The sequence below is a fragment of the Lissotriton vulgaris genome, chromosome 1_1 (genome assembly GCF_964263255.1).
Source record: "Lissotriton vulgaris chromosome 1_1, aLisVul1.2, whole genome shotgun sequence".
NCBI lineage: Eukaryota > Metazoa > Chordata > Amphibia > Caudata > Salamandridae > Lissotriton > Lissotriton vulgaris.
In genome coordinates, this window is record NC_141685.1 from 880,358,392 (window position 1) to 880,377,954 (window position 19,563).

Consider the following 19,563-nt stretch of genomic DNA (forward strand, 5'->3'; position numbering starts at 1 on the left):
AGCTCATGGGCAGGCACGCTTTACATTCGCTACTGTACTCCGCACCGCGTCGGCAGACTCTGCCCCCGGCCACACAGGTGGTGTTTCATATTTGGAGGCAGGCCCAGCGTATGATGGGGTGGTGGAATGTTCTGACTAGAGAGACTCCTCTTTGGGGTAATGGGCGCTTACCCCAGCTTGCTGCCCTGCAAGGCTTTAGGGGGTGGGGCTCCATTGGCATCTCGGTTCTAGGAGGCGTGATGTCCGATGTGACGCTTAAGTCATTTCAGGATCTGCAGGGCGAGTACGCCATGCCACGCTCCCAGTTTTTTAGATACCTCCAGTTCCGACATTCGCTGGCGCCTTGTCAGGAGGGCCTGGAATCTCTCCCTGATTTCAGCCCCATCGAAGCTAAGGTCTTTAGGGGGGGGACTGTAAGACCGCAAGATTTCCCGCTTATATCGGATACTGATCATTCATTGTTCCCCGACTCTACAGCAGCTCAAGACGGCTTGGGAGGAGGATGTAGGTGAACTGGAGGAAGAGGATTTGGCAGAGGCACTAGCAAGTCAGCGGGGGCGGCAATAGCTACACGACTGCGCCTGATTCAATTTAAATACTTACATTGTGTGTATTTTACCAGGGTGCGGTTGTGGAGGGCAGGAATGATTGTTTCCCCTGAGTGTCTTAGATGTGGCTCAGAAGAGGGCGCCTTTTTTGCACACCGTCTGGAGTTGTCTTTCGCTACACAGGTTTTGGGGAGGGGTGTTCTCCGGTCTGTCAGAAGTGTTGGGTTGGGATCTTCCTCGCACGCCGCGTTTGGCACTGTTACACGTCTTGGTGGGGGCAATAGATATAAGCGGCATTTCTTATTGCTTGATCTCACAGTGGCAAAGAGGGACATAGCGAGGGTGGTGAAAGCACCCCAGGCCTCGTCGCTGACCGCATGGAGAAATGGGATAGATTTCTGCATGGGCGTTGAACAGCCAGTTTTCACTGCCAGGGGGTGTCCCCGTAAACATAAGATTTGGAAACAATGGGCAGACTACCGGGGACTAGATTTGGGTCCACCGTTGGAAGGGGATGCTCATCTGACAGGTTGATGAGTGTGAAGAAGACCAGATTCTGCCTGGGGGAGGGTGGGTTTTGTATGTGATTCCAGTTCAATGCTAAGTGTTTCCGAAGGGGCATGGGCCCAATCAGGGGGAGGCGGGGTGGGGTGTTCTTGTTAATTTCTTCAGTATAAAAAGTCAATGTCATTTGCTATTGTATATTGGATATGTGCAGCTGTCTCCTGGGTTGCGGAGCTTTGCAGTATATGTGAAGCATGACAAAGCTTGTTTAAAAAAAAAAAAAAAAAAAAAGCAGTACTATATCTCATGATTCTGTTCCTGTGGAGAGAGATAGACTTGAGAATCTCTTCCAAATGGTCAACTTCCCTGCACCCTTTTTAGGTCGAGCCTAGACAGCGCTTGTGCTGTCTCTTCAATAAATATATATATTCACTGAAAAAAACGTAGGTTTGACACCAGTTATAGTTAGCTGGACATTTCACTCCTATAAAACCATTGAAATTCCCCCCTTATAGTTAGTTCAGCTAACTATAACTCACGCGCCCGCAATGCACTGCTGATGACGTCACATATTACATCACTCATGACATGGTCAGTGACATCACTCATGACATCACTGATGACATCTCAAATGACATCACTGATGAAATCATCCAGTGAATGGGTGTTTTTCTGAAAATTAAATATTTTTTATATATGTATATCTGAAGGTTGATGGAAGAAGAAATGGGTATATAAGTGTGTAAATTGTTGCTTTTTTGGTGAACAATAGATTGTACAACTGACTGATTAAGTGTATCTTAATGAATACATGGGTAAGTGAGTAATGTTTAAATATATACATTTCTGTATCAGACTCTCACTTTCTGTATAAGTGTCTGCATGTGTTGGTGAGTAGCTATATGAGTGATACATGAGTGTCTATATGGGTTATTGTTTGATTATCAGTAGGAGTGTCTGTATGCTTCGTTGGGAGGTCTTACGTAGTGCATAGATGCACGAATGAGTGACTTACTACTTGTATGTGTTGAAGGCAGCATATGTGCAGGACTGTATGGGTGGATGAGTGTGTGGTGAGTAGCTATTTAGGTTATTATTTGGTTTTTTTTCTGTATGGGTTGATGAGTGTATATATGGGTGTGTTAGTGAATGAATGACTGTCTTAATAGTGTATTTGTGAGTAAGTACATATGTTTTAAACTAGTACATATGAGTTATGTGTGAGTAACTCTATGGATGAGTGTCGGTGTGTAACAGGATGATCAGGATGTATCAGTGTATGAGTACATATGATTAGTGAGTATATGTATGAGTGACTGTATATGTCTGTTGATGAATGAGTGGATGTGTGTATAGATCTTGGAATTACTAAATTGTGTTGTAAGTGGCATTGGTATGTCTATTGTATTGAAAATGTTATTTTCTATTTTTGAATGTGTGTAATAAAGGTTATATTAGGGTGAGAGGTCTGTCACTCTTCCAGGATGATGTCATCAGTGATGTCATTTGAGATGTCATCAGTGATGTCATGAGTGATGTCACTGACCATGTCATGCGTGATGTAATATGGGACGTCATCAGCAGTGCATTGAGGGCGCGCGAGTTATAGTTAGCTGAACTAACTAGAACTGGGGAATTTCAATGGTTTTATGAGTGAACTGTCCAGCTAACTATAACTGGTGTCAAGCCTACGGTTTTTTCAGTGAATTTGCAAGGTTTTTTAAATGCTAATGCCTAACTATAACGTGGCTGAAACCTATGGTTTTTTCAGTGAATTTCAATGGTTTTGTAAATGAAAATTTTTTAATGTAACACTCTTTTTTTTTTTTATATACTGATTTACTATATTTTTATTATTTTTTTATTTTTAGATATATTATTGTTATAATTACATTACGTATTTTTAATATAAATTGATAAAAAATGTTTGTACACCTCTCTGCAACGCAGCCCCCTGGTATGTTTGCAGAGGGGGAACTAATTCCCCTTGCATACAGGGGGTCCCTGGGGGCCAACTAGCCCAGCTGGAACCTCCAGTATGTGCCAGGGGGCTGCATTGCAGAGACGTGTAATGAGGCCACACCCTTTTTTTTACATCTCTCTGCAACGCAGCCCCCGGGCGCGTTTGCAGAGGGAAAACTAATTTCCCTTGCATACTGGGGGTCCCTGGGGGCCAACTAGCCCACTTGGAACCTCCAGTATGCGCCAGGGGGCTGCATTGCAGAGGTGTAATGAGGCTATGCCCCTTTTTACACCTCTCTGCAACGCAGCCCCCGGGCGTGTTTGCAGAGGGGCAACTAATTCCCCTTGCATACTGGGGGTCCCTGGGAGGCAACTAGCCCACCATGAGCCTCCAGTATGCACCAGGGGGCTGCATTGCTTTGCCCCGGAGGGCGGCGGTCCCCGGGGCAGTGTGGGGGGGGGGGAATTGGGCACCCCCACACTTCTTTATCACTATGCCCCCACAATTTGGCCCCCTGGGGGGTAATTTTTAAATAAACATATCAGGTTTTTTTAATAAAACATTTTTGGCCTTGGGGGTCCTTGTGGGTGGGTCCCCATGAGCAGGCCTAGGGGGTCAGGGTGTTTCTACTCTGCCCCTTTTTGTGTTCTACATGTTTGTTGTTTTGCTTTCTTATGCCTCGGTCTACCGAGCACAAGATGGCTGCCAACAATTCCTGGTTTGAAGTGTTGAAAGCCAATGAGCATGCAGCTCGTGCTCGAAGTTTTAGAACTCAAAAAGGGGGCAGGGTAGAAGCACCCTGACCCCCTAGGCCTGCTCAGGGGTTCTCACAAGGACCCCCAAGGCAAAAAAATGGTTTTTTTTGTGGAAAATTGCGGGGTGCGTGCATATTTCGAAATTATTATTTATTTATTTTTTGCCTTGGGGGTCCCTGTGGGACCCCCTGAGCAGGCCTAGGGGGTCAGAGTGCTTCTACCCTGCCCCCTTTTTGATTTCTACACTTTTGTTTTCCTGCTTTCTTGTTCCTCAGTCTACTGAGGCACAAGATGGCTGCCATCAATTTCTGTTTTGGCGTGTTGACAGACAGTGGCAGCCAATCAGCATGAAGCTCGTGCACGGCAGGGTGCGTGCACGGTGCGCGCTCATAGATATATAATTGACTTCGAATTTAATTTTCTCAGCCACTACTGGAGGGATTTACACCATTTACAAAAGCGTGATCTGCGTACCAGACCCTACCCTTTTCCCAAATTTGGTGTAATTCCGTTCAGCGGTTCGGGCTGTAGCCGTGTCTAATCGTCCTATGGAAATTAACATGGGGAAAACATGTTTTGGGACCCCCCTTTTTTCTTGGCCCCCGCTTGGCGAATCTTCCCGAGACTTTCAGGGAAGGAGCGGGCCATCTTCTTTGAGAAATTCGTGGAGATTCATCAACCGGCGCCAACGTTATTCCCAATAGAATGTTAGGGGATTTCCTATGGAAACTAGGTCCTAACTATAACTACCTACTGGCGACCGCCAGTAAGAAATAAAAAAAAATATATATATATATATATATATATATATATATATATATATATATCAAAATTTTGGAGGAAATTAAAGCTATCGAATCTGAACTATCATCCCGCTCTGAGGTCGATGAAATCAAAAAACTTACTGAAATCATGAACGAACGCCTCAAAAAACACGAGGAAAGAATAAAGGTACGCAAAGTCACCAAATTCACCCGCGATGCAGATGATTACCGCGATGGGCGCATTTTCACATTTTCAAGAAAATACAATACAGCTAAAAGGCAGGCTTACAGCAGTAAGAAACAGACCAATCTAAGCGCTACACGTGCAGTCAATGCCAATGCCGGACCCAGCACTAGCGCAGTTGTCTTGGAAACTGATGATGTTGTTGAACAGGTGAGCGTTGACACGATTTCACTCACAAGCGGATCAAGTGACGGCACCACTGGTTCCTCTTCTGATTTAAACTTAACAGGACTGGCCAAACTAAACCTCCAGCAGGAAATGGATTTTATAGTCGAAGAGAGGTTACAAACCTTGCGTCCGAGGCAACAAAGAGAGAAAATAAACAGGAGGAATAAGCGCAGGAAAGAACGGAGATACAAGTGGCAACACTGCTCAAAAAAAGCAGAAAACGTGGTCAAACGACAATAATTGACAACACTATCATAAATCTTTCTGATGTGACCCTGAGCAGGGCAGAAGGGCAGCTTCTCTCTTTAGGACTCAATTATTGCCCTGTGCAGAGTTTCAACTACGCTATGACTCGAATTGATCTATTCTGTTATATACGCAAATTAAAGCTGAAAAAACATTTTGCTCTAAAAAATGCTAAAGATTCTTTAACTCCCGAGAATCTTACTGAAGAAAACATTGATTCTGATATCAATCAGTTGTCTGCCTCTGACACTCGCACCTTTCTTGATACTATCGACTTAAATAATCCCGAGTATGACTCTAGTAATGACCCAGATGTGGCCACTCAAGCCAGGCTACAAAAAATTGCCATTTCTCAAAAAGGAGCAGGACTAACCCCATTTAAAAGCAAATCCAAATGTATTCCTTTAATGCCTAAGGATGCTATCGACGTGTTTCACGACTGTGTCACTAACGACATCAAACAACTTTATTTAAGGACTTACAGCAAAACTAAAGGAAAGAAAAAAGTCACCCATATCACCAGGGAGTCTGTGAAATTAATGGAAACTTGGGGACAATCATGACATTGTCATAAAAAAAGCAGACAGGGGGGGGGGGGGGGGGGGGTAAATCTGGTGATTTGGCCCAAAAAGCAATATATACAGGAGGCCAAACGCCAGCTAGATGATCCCCCTATGTTATCAGAAAACCTTGCAGAAAGAATACACTGCTTCCAGAGGCATATTATATAAGATGTTAGGACAATAGAGAAGAGAAGGCCTCATTTCCTTTGAATAACATAAATTTATGTATGTGGAATTTCCTGTTTTACCAGCATTGTATTTAATTCCTAAAATACATAAAGGCACCCGCCCAGTGCCGGGAAGGCCAATTGTTTCGGTCATCAAAAGTGTGGGGGAGAAAATTGGTGAATATATAGATTTTTCCCCAAGACATTGACAAACAATTGCCTAGTTTTGTGCGCGACACTAGCGATTTTTTTTTTTATTTTTATTTTTTTTTAACCAAAATTGAGCACATTGAATGGGATCATGATATGTGGCTAATCTCGCTAGATGTAGAGGCGCTATATACTAGCATCAACCACTCACAAGGCCTCTCCGCTATCAAATATTATCTATCCAAGCGCCCCATTATTTATTATGAGCACAATAAAGTCATTCTATGTCTCATACAATGGTGCCTGGATAATAACTATTTTTCTTTTGGCAGAGACCTCTACAGGCAATTGAGAGGAGTGGCGATGGGGGCCTGTTTCTCCCCCAGCTATGCGTGCTTGCAGGTTGGCTGGTGGGAGGAACAGGTCCTTGCCACTCAGCATGGGGCTTGGATGAATAACCATGTCCGTTGCTATTTGCGTTATATTGACTATATTTTCATAGCTTGGCAAGGCACTAAGGAAGAGGCCCTAGTATTCATTCAGACTATCAATGATAACCCCTATAATTTGAATTTCACGGCCCATATCGACAAACACAAAATACAGTTTTTAGATGTAGAAGTGTATATAGCTGATTGCCAGATCAATACAACTTTACATAGAAAATCGACAGCAGGGAATGCCACCCTCCACGCTACGAGTATGCATCCTAAGCATACTATTGCAAGTATCCCGTACGGTGAGATCCTCAGGCTAAAAAGGATATGTAGCTCCACATCTGACTGACTCGTGTGTTAATGAGCTCATGGTGAGATTAAAAACTAGAGGTTATTCTGATGTAATCCTCAATCAAGCTATTGAAAAGTCAAAATTGAGGTCAAGAGTGAGTCTATTCCTTGAAGCACCTTCGGATCCCATGATGGCATCCCCTTCTGTACCACAGGATGATTGTTCACGGTTGATCACTACATTTAGCAGGGAAGAGAGAAAATTGACAGCCATCCATAGAAAGAATTGGCCTATTGTACTCCGTGATCATGTTCTTACCTCTAGGCTACCCGCTAATCCCATCATCACCTTTAGACGGGCTAAAAACATGGGCATGACTTTGGACAAAGCAGACCCAGAGTTAAAAGCCAAAAGATCTTGGTTAGCACCCTCCAAAGGCTTTTTCAAATGTTCATGCTGTCGGGCTTGTAAATTTGGGGTCAGCACGTCCCATTATTCCACACCCTTTAGTGTTGACCCCCAACCGATCAATGGCAATTTTAGTTGTAAAACCAACCATGCTGTCTATGTCCTGACGTGCACCTGTGGCTTGAAGTACGTGGGTAGTACAAAGCTCCAGGTGCACGTCAGGATATTACGATTCAGAAAAGGGGGTGGTGATGGACAGAGTATCTGAATTAAGCAGACCACTCCTACCCAGTCCAAAGATAAGGGCTTGATCCATCACCGTTTTTTAGCTCACTGCACCATCCCAGCTCAGAACCTGGCTACATGCAAATTAGTCTGTCCCTGGCCCAGTGCATCATGGGAACAGGGCAGACCAAACTACCAAGCTAATTCTTATACTGGAAAGGAAACAAGCTTCCGGGGACCGGTTTCTGGCATTACATCTGTCTTCGGCCCGTCTTGCTTGAATCCTGATGGAGCAGTGAGCAAGGGACTCGCATCTGAGTATACCCTTCCACGCTTATGGTGGACAAAACGATTCAGAAAAGGTCTGCCCTGTTCCCATGATGCACTGGGCCATGGACTGACTAATTTGCATGTAGCCAGGTTCTGAGCTGTGATGGTGCAGTGAGCTAAAAAACGGTGATGGATCTGTTGACTGGGTACGAGTGTTATATATACACAGCAGCCGCTTCCGGGGCAGGGGGTCTGTTTGCGAAATCGACCCGGTGTTCCGCAATAAATATCGATACCTCCACTCCTCTCTGCAGTGCCCAGCCGGAACCCCGCCAAAGGATGAACAACCGACTCAAAGTATCGTGGAAATGCAGGTCTTTATTTTCCAAATTAGTCAGACGCGTTTCGAATACCTTTGTATTCTTTCTCAATTTACAAACACGTAGTCCACTTTTAGTTTTTATACAGTTTTTTTCAAAATGTGATGCTTTGACCCCCTCCATGTGATGTATAGAAATGAAGGAAATACTTGTCAGGTATGCATGCTGGGACTTGTAGTTTAGAAGACCTCATCCAATAAATTGCACATGATTTGTAAAACATTACAGCCTAAATGCAGTATAGTGTGATTGAAGAGAGACTTGGCCTTTGTTAACATCACTGCTTGGCCTGTCTTAGATGGGATTGTATGGGATGCTGTTCGATTTCAGATTCATGGGCCCTGGATTTGTGTGTCTGCAATACGGTGTCTCCCGATGCGGATTATAATCAATTTATGAGTCCCTTAGTTACTCATGAATTGCTTTGTTCTGATGGCGGGATTATGGCCTTTGCAGCGATGCATGGTATACTGGGTTGTTGGAATGTGTTTGCAGCGGCGCAAGATTTCTTGGCTCGCAGCTTCCTCGAGAACCCACCGAGTTTTCCTCTGATGGTGCAAGAGGCTCCGGTAATTGAAGAGCATGCATGTTATTTACCTTTATTAAATTGGATGGCCGATTTGTTTTCGAATGATAACAATGACTTCCTGTTGGAGGCTGTTGCAGCATTTTTTGCATATTCATTATTAGGATGAACTGTTTGTAGTCTCGGTTTTTTGACCTACACATCTGGTTGGATTTTTTTGGGGACTCAGAATTTTTGAAACGCTTGCCTATTGACTTTATCAATGTCCAATACTAAGATTTTTTCGCAACAATTATATTTTTTCTCTTGGTTTTTAAAGTGCCAAATTAGAGACTTGTGTTTGAACTATCGAACTTGAACTCTGCGTTCCTACATTCGTCTCTTCATACTTGTCCTATCAGTGCTCGGATCAAAGGGAGGGTGTCTTGTGTTTTGGTTTCACCTTTGCATTGTGTTAAGTTGGCATGAGATTGTTAGAAGTTTAAACGCCATTTTTCCTTTTCTGCTGCCTCTGCACACGACACATTTTGTTATTACAGCTTTTTGCCTAGTTGATTTTGCTTTACACAAGAATAACATGTTTTCTTATAATATCAGCCTTGCTTGGTAAGCTATGTCTGTACAGTGAGTGCCGAGGCCTTCAAGGTTATATTAACACAGCGCTTATTGTTTGGATTGATCAGCGCACAGAGTAGACATAATATGGATGCAGCTGTGGCCAACTTTGGGTTTAGGTGCGTTTAATAATGCACTGCGTGAAGCAGGAGACACACACTTGATGAATATCCGTATGCAGAGAGTTGGTGCAGAAGATGTGATCTCTTTCTGCTGAACCCAAAGGTATGGGCCCGCCCTTCTAGACCCAAAGAGACCTTCTGTAGATAGATTATAATATACTAGCTAGGGAGGGTAAACTGAGGTTCTATTTAAACCTTTTTCCTTTAGTATTTTAACATGCTTTCACCCTTTGTATTTTATGGAATAGTAACCATGCTGTTAACCTTGTTCCTTATGATATGTTTGCTTGTATTAGCTAAGATACTGCGTTTGAGAACACTGCATTAGAAATAAACATTTCAAACTCGCACGTGTCCTCATTGACTCCTCGTTCTGGATTGTTATGTTAGTATAACGAAAGAGTGTTCATGTGTTCCACGTTACCTGAGGTGTTCTAAATCCATGTTCTGGGTTGTCTAATCATTGGGGGTCGGTAAGAACCAATGAGACACTGATTGCTAGTCTGGTTGGGGCTTTTGGATAATAAAGGGAGTTTTGGCATACCCTAATTCACTGAGGTTACAAGTCTCTATGCACAGTTCTGTATAGGAGCAGAAATCCCTGCTACAATGGTCTCATCCCCTCTACTCCCAAAATACAATGTGAGTTCAACTCTCTTACCCCGTCACTACTCTGCACCTTCTGAAAATCCTATCAGATACCAAGCCACCCTATTATGTGGTTTATCCAACCCCAGCCGTGTAACTTAAAAACATCATAGCATCCCTGTGGCGGCAATATATTAGTCCTGTAATCCCTTGCTCCAAGCACATGACGTTTTACCTTACAACTGGGTATGTTTGACCTATGATGATAACAAGCATTGGCAAAGTCAATCGGTCTCGCCTACGAGAGCTATTGGTTTTGGCAGTGTTTTAAAGCTATGCTGTACAGCTTTGCAGAAGCATTGCAGTGTGGCTAAAACTAATTTAAAAAGAGTTGAGGCAGGGAGGGATAAAAAATGTATTTATTTAAAGTGCATCAGTCCTCTTAAACTATTTTAGTCATCCAGCATGGCAACACATCATTGCCAAAGTCGACAATGCCCATGCTGTACAGCATTAACAAAAGGAAGTGGCAGAGCCACTGGCCATAAAGGATAGACCAATTTGCTTTGCCAATGCTTGCTTATTTACCTAAGGTTTACATTCACTTTCCAACCTCGTGTCTCTTTATCACCTTTAGATGTGTGTTTTAGAATGATTCTGTTGCAATCGGCCCAATTGATGCCAGCCCATCCTGCACCCTCAGCCACATCTGTGTGTGGCAGAGATATCTAAAATACAAGGCCCAATTGAAAAGGGGGCCCTGTAATACATATTTGCACTGTGAGGTTTTTTCCTCATGTACATCGAATGATGTAGAATAGAATTTATCGGTATGGAAAATCCAAGCAGTGAACAAAGACTAGGTTGTTATTTATTTGTTATTTATGTGTTACTTATTGGTTACTCAGAAACACTCCTGCAGGTGGCCTTAATCGTTGCATGCCCTCCCTCACCCACTCGTCCCTAGAAGCGAGACCAAGTGGGACTTAGCCAGGGACATGGCAAATACTCCCACCAAGCACTTTTGGTGCCAAATGTCCAATACACCCTTTGTCCTATCTTCCTACAGAACAGTGCTTTGGTGATTGTTTTCTCAGGATGTGACCTTTGTTTCCTCTGAATGTTGTGGTAAAGTTCTGTGAAGAGCAGCTGTTGTGTCTGATTTCCGCTACAATCTTTTTCTTTTCCTGGGTGCTGTGTTGTATGACTTAAGCCTTTTTCACTAATCCCCCTCTGTTTCTTCACAGCCTGGTTTCTGTTCCATTGAAAGATGGAAGCCTTCGAAGAGGTTGAGCTGGCACAGACTTACATCTCCACAACCTTTTACAGGCAGGGAGCACAGAAGATCAAGAAATAAACCAAACGCGTCCAGCCCGATTCACAGCTGAGGTGCTCCCTGCATGTGCCTAAGGGGTTGGCCTATGCTCCCCTTGTATCCCAGAGAGGCTGGGTCCACTGGTGTAATGAGCATGGTGTGTGGTATGGGACTGAGGTGATCACGAGTTATAAATAATAATAAAACTGTATCTCTTATTTTCTCCTCACTGTGTGCTGTGTCCTCCAAACTTACCACCACGAGTCTCCAACCCCAAAATGGCTAAAAGAAAGTTGCACTGTCAATCAGAGCATGGAACTACATAGCTCCTAGAGATGGCTTCTTCTCCCTTATCTTCGGCCTGGCTGATGCCAGTAGGCCGAACTGGTGGAAAAGTGCAACTTTATTTAGTAGGTAAATGTACATTACAGCGAAGGCAATAGTATATTTGCCCATTGCGTGTCTAACATGTTTTGGGAAGGGAAACTCTTCTGCTTAGTTGTTACACCTTGTGCTCCGCATCCTTCAAAGTCAAAATGTAGAGATGCAAAAGCTGTGCCCTCAATGTACATTAGAAATGAGGCATCCAATGGTAAACACTGTGAACCAGAATATAAGGCAGTTCAGTAGCCCCCAGCAATTGTGCATCTTGCATTATTATTTTTTCAGTCAAAAAGCCCAGCTCACTTAGAATTTCTGCCATCAAGTGCAAAGCTGTAAGCACGACTCCATCTTTCAAATATGATACTGAGGGTCAGCTTAAAGTAGGAGACAAATGAGCACCACTCCGAAGCTAGCCTTCAAGAAAAATACAAAGCACAGGAGAACAAAAAGACAGCAAGTGAAACACAAGCCTTTATTTGCTGTTTTCACACTTTTGTTAATTTATATTGTATTTATATATCGCTTTCCTACCCCTTGAAAGTCTCAAAGTACTTTTGGGTTTGTCTTCCATTATTCACATAGAGACTTGCTTTAGGGCGCGCTGGACTTTGGAATACTATAAATTGCTATTCCAACTCCAGTCTACGCAACAGTAGGGATGGTGTGGGACTTATACATCCAACACCAGTCCAACAACGCGCCCCTGAAAGCAAGTTGTTGTAATGACTTGCGGTTCAAAAGAACGCGTGGAAAAGTCTGTCGGGTTAGTTACTGCGTTTTGTAGGCAGGTCGTTTTTGTGACTGCGGGGTAGAGGATGTTTCCTGTTGCTCGCTAGGGACATGTAGAGCGCAAGACTGGAATGATGTTTGTCATTTGACCCATAAGAGACATGTAAGTTGAGGTGTGCATAGTTTGACAATGTGTAAGAAGCTTGGTGCTTAGAATGTTGCTGTGCATGGGGTGTCATGAAGATGTGAAAACAGTCATGCATGCAGGTCTTGACCATATTTATAGAGGACGGGATCATGCATAAAAACCATCATGGGTGTGCATCAGTTGACTCCCTAAGCTCACCTGGTATTGTCAAGATACCTACAAATCCATTGGTGGCAGTGTTGAACCACGAGGGATTAAATATCTGGAGTCCAACAGGAATCAACAGTGCCAATTGTCAACAGAAGGTGTAATGACTTTCACCCAAGAGCAAGAGGGCTAACCCATTGGAGACACAGTTGAGGCCAACAGTATTCTGTGGAGACCACCCAAGAGTGGCAGTTGGCCATGTTTGGTAATTGCACGTTTCACCCTGATGAGGCACCAAATCATTAGTGGACTGGTAGTATGTTGCACCTTGGGTGAGTCGAGCTGCATTGTGTGGGAGGTGGCTTGGTGGTATGCTTGAATGATCAGAGCAGTGATCTTCTCTCAGGGTGTTGTATGTAGTCATCTGTAGGGATAAAGAAGAGTGAGAGAATAACCCACAAGCATGCAGCCATAGCACGTATTGTCAATTCATGCAAGAGTGATGGGGCTGCAAACAAGTTAGATAGGGTGACTAAAGAAAATGAGATGCACAAGCACGTATTGTCAATTCATCCAAGAGTGATGGGGCTGCAAACAAGTTAGGTAGGGTGACTAAAGAAAATGAGATGCACACCACTGATGGCGGTCCCGATATCTGTACACCCAGGCAGGTATCAAATACTGAAGAGTGCGACGCACAAGGAGTTGTCATTCACACTGGGTCGCCAAAAGTGGAGTCTACCCATTTTGTATTCAGATGCTTGTACACAGTTTAAGAAGAGTCTGTTATTTAGGGCATCCACATGCTTCTATGGTTGCGTCAAAGTATAAAGTTCAGTCCAATCCAATTATTGATGGTCCTTTCGTGAAAGTTACCTTGAACATGTTCCTCTGGCTGGAGCAACCTGTGAAGCACACACTTGGAGAAAAAAAATGATGGCAGTTTTTTCCTTCTTTAAAGTGATTGAGTGGCAATCCACTGGTTGCAGACGTCTGGCATCCCTAAGTCGCAGTCGAGCCTGCAGGTACACAAACTAAATAGAGGAAATAAACAAATGATGTTAGTCACAAATCTAAGTGTCTGTAGCCTAATGTCTGGCTTGTACAAACAACCTTAATTCCTGTAGAGGCAAATTCCAAGTAATATCATAGGTGACACAGTAGCGGTTTTGTGGCATCACCTAGATAAGGCATAGTGAGAGCACAAGGATTACCACAGGCATCCTAATAAAGGGTCTGTGAGGTCTCTCCAGAAGTCAAAGCAAAACCAAGGAACTCTCGTTGACCTCATTCAAATCCAGGCTATTTCACCCAGCACTGGTGACAGTGCAACCCACAGACACATTAGTAAAATGTCTGTGGTACACCTAGCCACAGTGATGGGTGCAGTGCACTGGTGTAGGGGAAAGGAAAGGAAGAAGGAGAGAGTGAGAAGACTAAGGTAGGAAAAGACGGAACTACAAAACAGGGAAGATAAACCGGTTTGGCAATGTTTAAGTATAATAATACAGGTGGCCCAATAATAGTGATGAGGAAGATTTCAGAATCCATGCAAATTATGGGGGCCGGGGTATCCTGTATAAAGGGGGACCGTATAACAAGAAAAATATCTGCTTTGTCCATTAAGTTGTAAATGACTCTTTAAAAGTACCCGGTGTTCTATCTCTCCGAGCCGTTCCACATTTAACGTCAACTGGAGAACACCAATGCTGTAAAATAAATGTTGGCAACTGTAAGGCAGTGATAAGCAAGAGATTAGCATGGTGGGTCAGCTCAGGGATGTCTGAGAAGTCATGAAGGAGAATTAGGAGTTGTGAAAGTGGTGTGGGTAAATCCAACATTCCCGAAGAGTAGACCTTACTGCTGTCCAAGATATAAACGCTATCACATTGCCAACCGGCAGAGTGAGGGAGCAACCCTGAAGCCGTGCCTGGGTCCGCTGCCAGCCCTGAAGGATGTTAAAAAAGACAGCTTCATCTGTGCCTCGTGGAATCCTCGTTCTAGGGCCTCCAAAAGTTCAGTCCATTCTACCTCATCATATTCCACTGTAGGCAAGCATGCCAAGTCGTCCTGAGACTTGCCAAATGTGTTGGTATGTAAAAATGGCGAATCAGGAGGTTGTAGAATATAGGACATCACACCTTTATGCTGACCCCAAGTATTGAGGTAAGAGAGCACCAAGGAGCATGGGATAGTCTAGAATTAAGTACCCAATCTGCTCTTCAGACAATGATGTAGATGTGTATGTCGCCATTGTTTGGTATGCAGCAAGTCAAATTCACCTGGTAGCATCTCAAAGGTCTTGAGTTCACCATCAGAGATCAGGTGTGTAAGATAGAGGATCCCAGCTCTGTACCAAGGACCCCACTCAAGCATGCCCCCCACTACCCATGCATATCAGTATTATTCCAAATGAGAGCTCTGCCATGAAGATGCACGTTCACTGATGAGAGCTTGTGAGCCAGCATCCAGGCAGCATACAAGCCTTTTAACATGGGGTTTGGTATGTCGGCGGTGGCAGGACCAGGAAAATAGAGGACCTGTAAAATCCTAAGGGGGCCTCCTGGAGTTAACATTCAGTCATGACCCTTAATAGAGGGTCTTGGATCTGGGGATGCATGTACACCATTTGTGCCAAATGTAGAGCTAAGCAGTGATGTACCACAGCAGGCAGACTCAATCCCCCTGCTGATCTGTGGGCTATAAACTTCTGAATTGCTAGACAAGGTCTCACCGAACCCCCAATTAAGGCCTTAAGGGGTATTACTTAGGGAAGCATGCCTAATACATATGTGATTCTGGGAAGGGTAACCATTTTTTAACCCTGGCTCTGATTCCAAAGAAGGAGACTCTGGTGAGACCACTTTGCGAACTCCAGTCCCATTTGCTCCATTAATGGGTTCAGGTTATCCGCCACCATACACTCTAAGCCCCTGTTTATTTGAATGTCCAGATACCTGAGGTAAGCGTTCCTCCATTGGAATTGCTGCATAGACGCGGCTAAAGGCTCCTTTGCAAGAAGAAATAATAGAGGGGAGAGTGGGCAGCCTTGACATGTTCTCTGCGGACCAGGAATGGGTCTGGAAGAAAGTCTCCACAGTTGTCCTGCACCAAGGGGGACTCATAGAGCAATCTCACTTTGGAGATGAAGTTCTCACCAAGGCCAAATTTCTGGAAATTTCCATTTTATCCTATCAAAGGCTTTCTCACAGTCCAATGGCAATGCTAAGGCTTCATCCGGAAGGTCTGCTTCTAGCCAGGCCACATAAGAAATTGGATAAAACTGATTGCATGATAATCGGCCTTTGACAAAACCCACTTGTGAGTGAAGAATAAGGGAGGGGACGACTCATTTAAGGCAGGCTGCTAGAATCCTTGCCAGTATCTTGATGTCTCCATTAGGAATATGGGACGATAACTGCCACAAATGAGTATCTTTTCCTGGTTTGGAAAGAACTGAAATTGGTGCCCTGTTCGACAGTGAACCCAAGAAGCCAGAGCGGTCTGCCTCAGTGAAGGCCTCTTGTAGAAGATCCATTACCAATAAAAAATACAACAAAAAAATTCATTGGGTCTGTAGGAAGGGGGAGTCTCTAGTTGGCGCAGTGCAACACTAGCGACAAGCAGGGACTCTCTCTTCCTCGTCAGGGCTGAGGGTTACCTTCAAGACAACCTCTGCTTACCCTCTAGGTAGTGTGGCTTAAGCAGTCTTAGGCTAATCTCTGGGGCACATAGGGTTAAACATTTGCAATATTACACCGTCACAACCAACCCACCACACAATGACACCAAACTGTATTTGTAAAAATATATATCTTTATATAAATTCCAAGCAGGCTTGTAAATACAGTTGTCAAACTTTCAATAGCGGTTCCAGGTTACTTAAGTTCAGGTTGCCACAGTTCTTTCTTAGCAATAAGCAATCTTTTGGGCCTTCTGCCCAGGTTCAACAAGGTTCAGTGTCTTGTAGCGCCTCAATGCGCTTTCCGCTGTCTCCGCCCGCTTCAGAGAGGAGATCGGGCCCGGCCGGCCAGAGTTCACGCTTCCCGCGTGGGCTCCGAGGACCAGGAGCCGTGCGAGCCTCGGTTTCAGAGGCGGCTCGCGTTGGGAGCAGATAGCGCGGTGCGAGCTCGAGTTGCAGGACGCTCGCACCGTGAGAATACAACACAGTACCTTGCAAAATCTTGTGAAGCGGGCGGCTTCCAGGGGAGCTGTCCCACGTCGCGTTGCTTTTCCGGGGTCGCTGTTCGCTGCGGCTCTCAGCCGGGCAGGTCACGGGTCATCCGGGGCGGCGGTGTTCAGTGGCAGCAGGGTCCTTCCTTCGTCGTTCGCTCCGACCCTGGAGGCGGCGGCTGGGTGGTGGCGGCAAGTGGCAGTACGGTCCTCAAGTGCAGGACGTACCCAGCCAAGTGCCGGTTGCAGCTGTGCGCTCACAGCTGAGCTGTCGGGCAGGATACCGACCAGAGGGGGTGTTCTCACAGGGCGGCTGTCCGTCTTTGCAGGTGGATTGACGGCTCGAAGCGCAGTCAATTCGGGAGCTTGGACCGGGCGGGTCCTCCTTCACGTTGCTCTCGGGCTCCCGGTGCAGATGCGGTCACGGTGTTCAGGCCAGCGGCGGCTGGACCTCACGTTGCTCTCGCTGTTGCTTTGGGCCCCGGTCACGGTGCTTGGGGGGATGTCGATGCCTTGGATTACGGGGAGCGTGGCAGGATTGCCCAGCGCTCTGTCTCCTCCGTCAGTACTGCAGCGATAAGCAGCACACACAGTCGCTTTCTTCAGGGTGTAGCGCCCACTGGTCCTGGGGCCCTGGGCAGGGGGCAAGTTCAGCAGCAAGCCCTTGGAGATCTCTCAGGAGAGATTGGCACAAAGTTTCACAAAGCAAAAGTCTTCTTGTAGTCTTTTCTTTTCCTCTCCTTCTGCAGCAAGGCACCAGACACAGGCCAGAGACAGCACTCCGCCTTGTCCTTCCAGGTCCTTCTCGTCGGGCAGAGTTCCTTCTGTAGCACAAACAGGATCTAATTTACAAGGAGCAGGGCTCCTACTTTTATACTGCATTTCTTTTGTTCTCGCAGGCCAGGGGGGCCTTTGCATAGCCACTTTCAGTCCTTGAGTACTCTGGTGGGTGTAATCCGGCTTCTGCTTTCAGTGTGAGGGGCAGGCGCATCAGACTGTGGTAAATATTTGATTTACCGTCCTAATTTCTATGCAGGTAAGTACTTAATCAATAATAACTCAATCGGAAAGAAAGAGGCAGAGTCCGTGGTGTTAGAGTTCTTAGGGGTTTTATTCCTTAAAAAGGAATGGTCAAGACCGGATATCTTGTTCCTGCCACCACTGGGGTGCAGGAAGGGATAGAGCAATATTTTATTGACAATACATAGCTTATATACTTAAATCGTACAGTAGAAACCAATACAGTAGGCGTAACAGCTGAGAGAAGCAAGATAAGAGCACACACGTGGTAGTGATACGTAATTAGAAGGCGTGAGCTAGGCGTGAACATAGAGGTGTGTGCTAGAAACGTCACAGGTAGGTGTCACAAGTGGGTGGCACAAAGCAGAATGTTGCAATGTCAGCAGAAATCTGAGGCCTGGATGCGCGCGCAGCTGCATGACGTGTGATTGACGTGAAACCAGAGGGTGCAGGGGACTTGACATTTACACTGGCAGAAAGAGACAGAAGTCTGGCATGTCAGATCAACTCGTACTCTATCATATCTGATATCTGATGTTTAGGAACTACATTATCTAAACGGAAAAGGTCCCTGGGGCAGAAGCTATTCTATACTGACTGTGAGTGCGTGTATAAGCGCCTAAGTGTCTACATGAGAATGCGAGGGGCATGGGCCTACCATGGTAACAGAGGGTATGAATTACTTGCACGGAGACAGTGAGGCCGGGCCCTTTGCTCTGCAGCTGGGGGGATGTTTACTTAAACTAGTAGGCAGGAATGTATTTTCGAGGAGCGGAACAGATAATTCGAAGGTTGTAGTCAATCTTGGCAGGCAGCGGGCTGAGCTAAGCGCCATGAGCCGCACAGGGAGTAAGGCAGAGGTCACGGGTACAGAGACAGCCTGGGCTGAGGCTTTCAGAGTCAGAAGACAGAAAAAAGGCTCGATGGCAGAATTCAGGGCCTACTTCGCCAGAGCTGAAAAACGTGTAAAGTACACCACAAAAAGACGTTGGCATAGCATACTTAGAAACGGAATATTCAACCCATTCAGGGTGGGTCTGAAAGAGGACATGTTAACGTTGGACGCAAATATATTTGCGTCTTCATAGCTGGCACAGGAGGGAAGTTACATGCACTTTAAGCTGGTACATGGAGACGGTGGGGTACACGTTAGGGAACATTACTTGACCATAAAATTTATATTTCCTCAGACGCCCCACAGGAGGTGGAGCCAGCATTGTGTGGACAGGGGCAGCCAGAAGTACCTTGTTGATGAGGCTTCGCCCTTCCTGGGCCAGGTGTCGGCTGAGTCATCAGTCGCTCCCCAGGAGGGTGGAGCCAGCATTGTGGTGGCAGAGCACAGCAAGATCCAGAGTCAAGAGCCACTCCTACCTCCCACTAAGGTGTCATCTTCGCATTCACCACCTGTCATCCCCCAGCCCTGTCACTCACACATCCCAGACAGTCAGATACACATACCAGCAGAGGCGGGCTGAAATGGTTAGGCAAGCAAATGCTAACTTTCTAAAAGTAGCATTTGCAAACACAGGATATTAAAATAAACTTTACTAAAAGAAATATTTTATTATTCTGAGTTCAGGCATACTAAACATGACTCTCTACCGTGCTCCCTGAGCCTGCTGGGATTATAGCGTGTAATAATTCCAGCAGCCCATTCTGGCCTAACGGAAGCAGGTAGCCGTCAATAGTGAAATACGAATTTAGTTGTAATT

At 45.2% G+C, this 19,563-nt stretch overlaps 1 protein-coding gene across 1 annotated transcript in view; it reads left to right on the plus strand.

The window, feature by feature from the left end:
* SMDT1 (single-pass membrane protein with aspartate rich tail 1) overlaps positions 1 to 11,468 on the plus strand; it is a 32,986-nt gene extending 21,518 nt beyond the window's left edge. Inside the window, exon 3 of the mRNA XM_086958488.1 lies at positions 11,183 to 11,468. The gene's annotated coding sequence lies outside the window, so the exon portion shown is untranslated. The remainder of the gene's footprint in view (positions 1 to 11,182) is intronic.
* Positions 11,469 to 19,563: the final 8,095 nt, after the last annotated feature.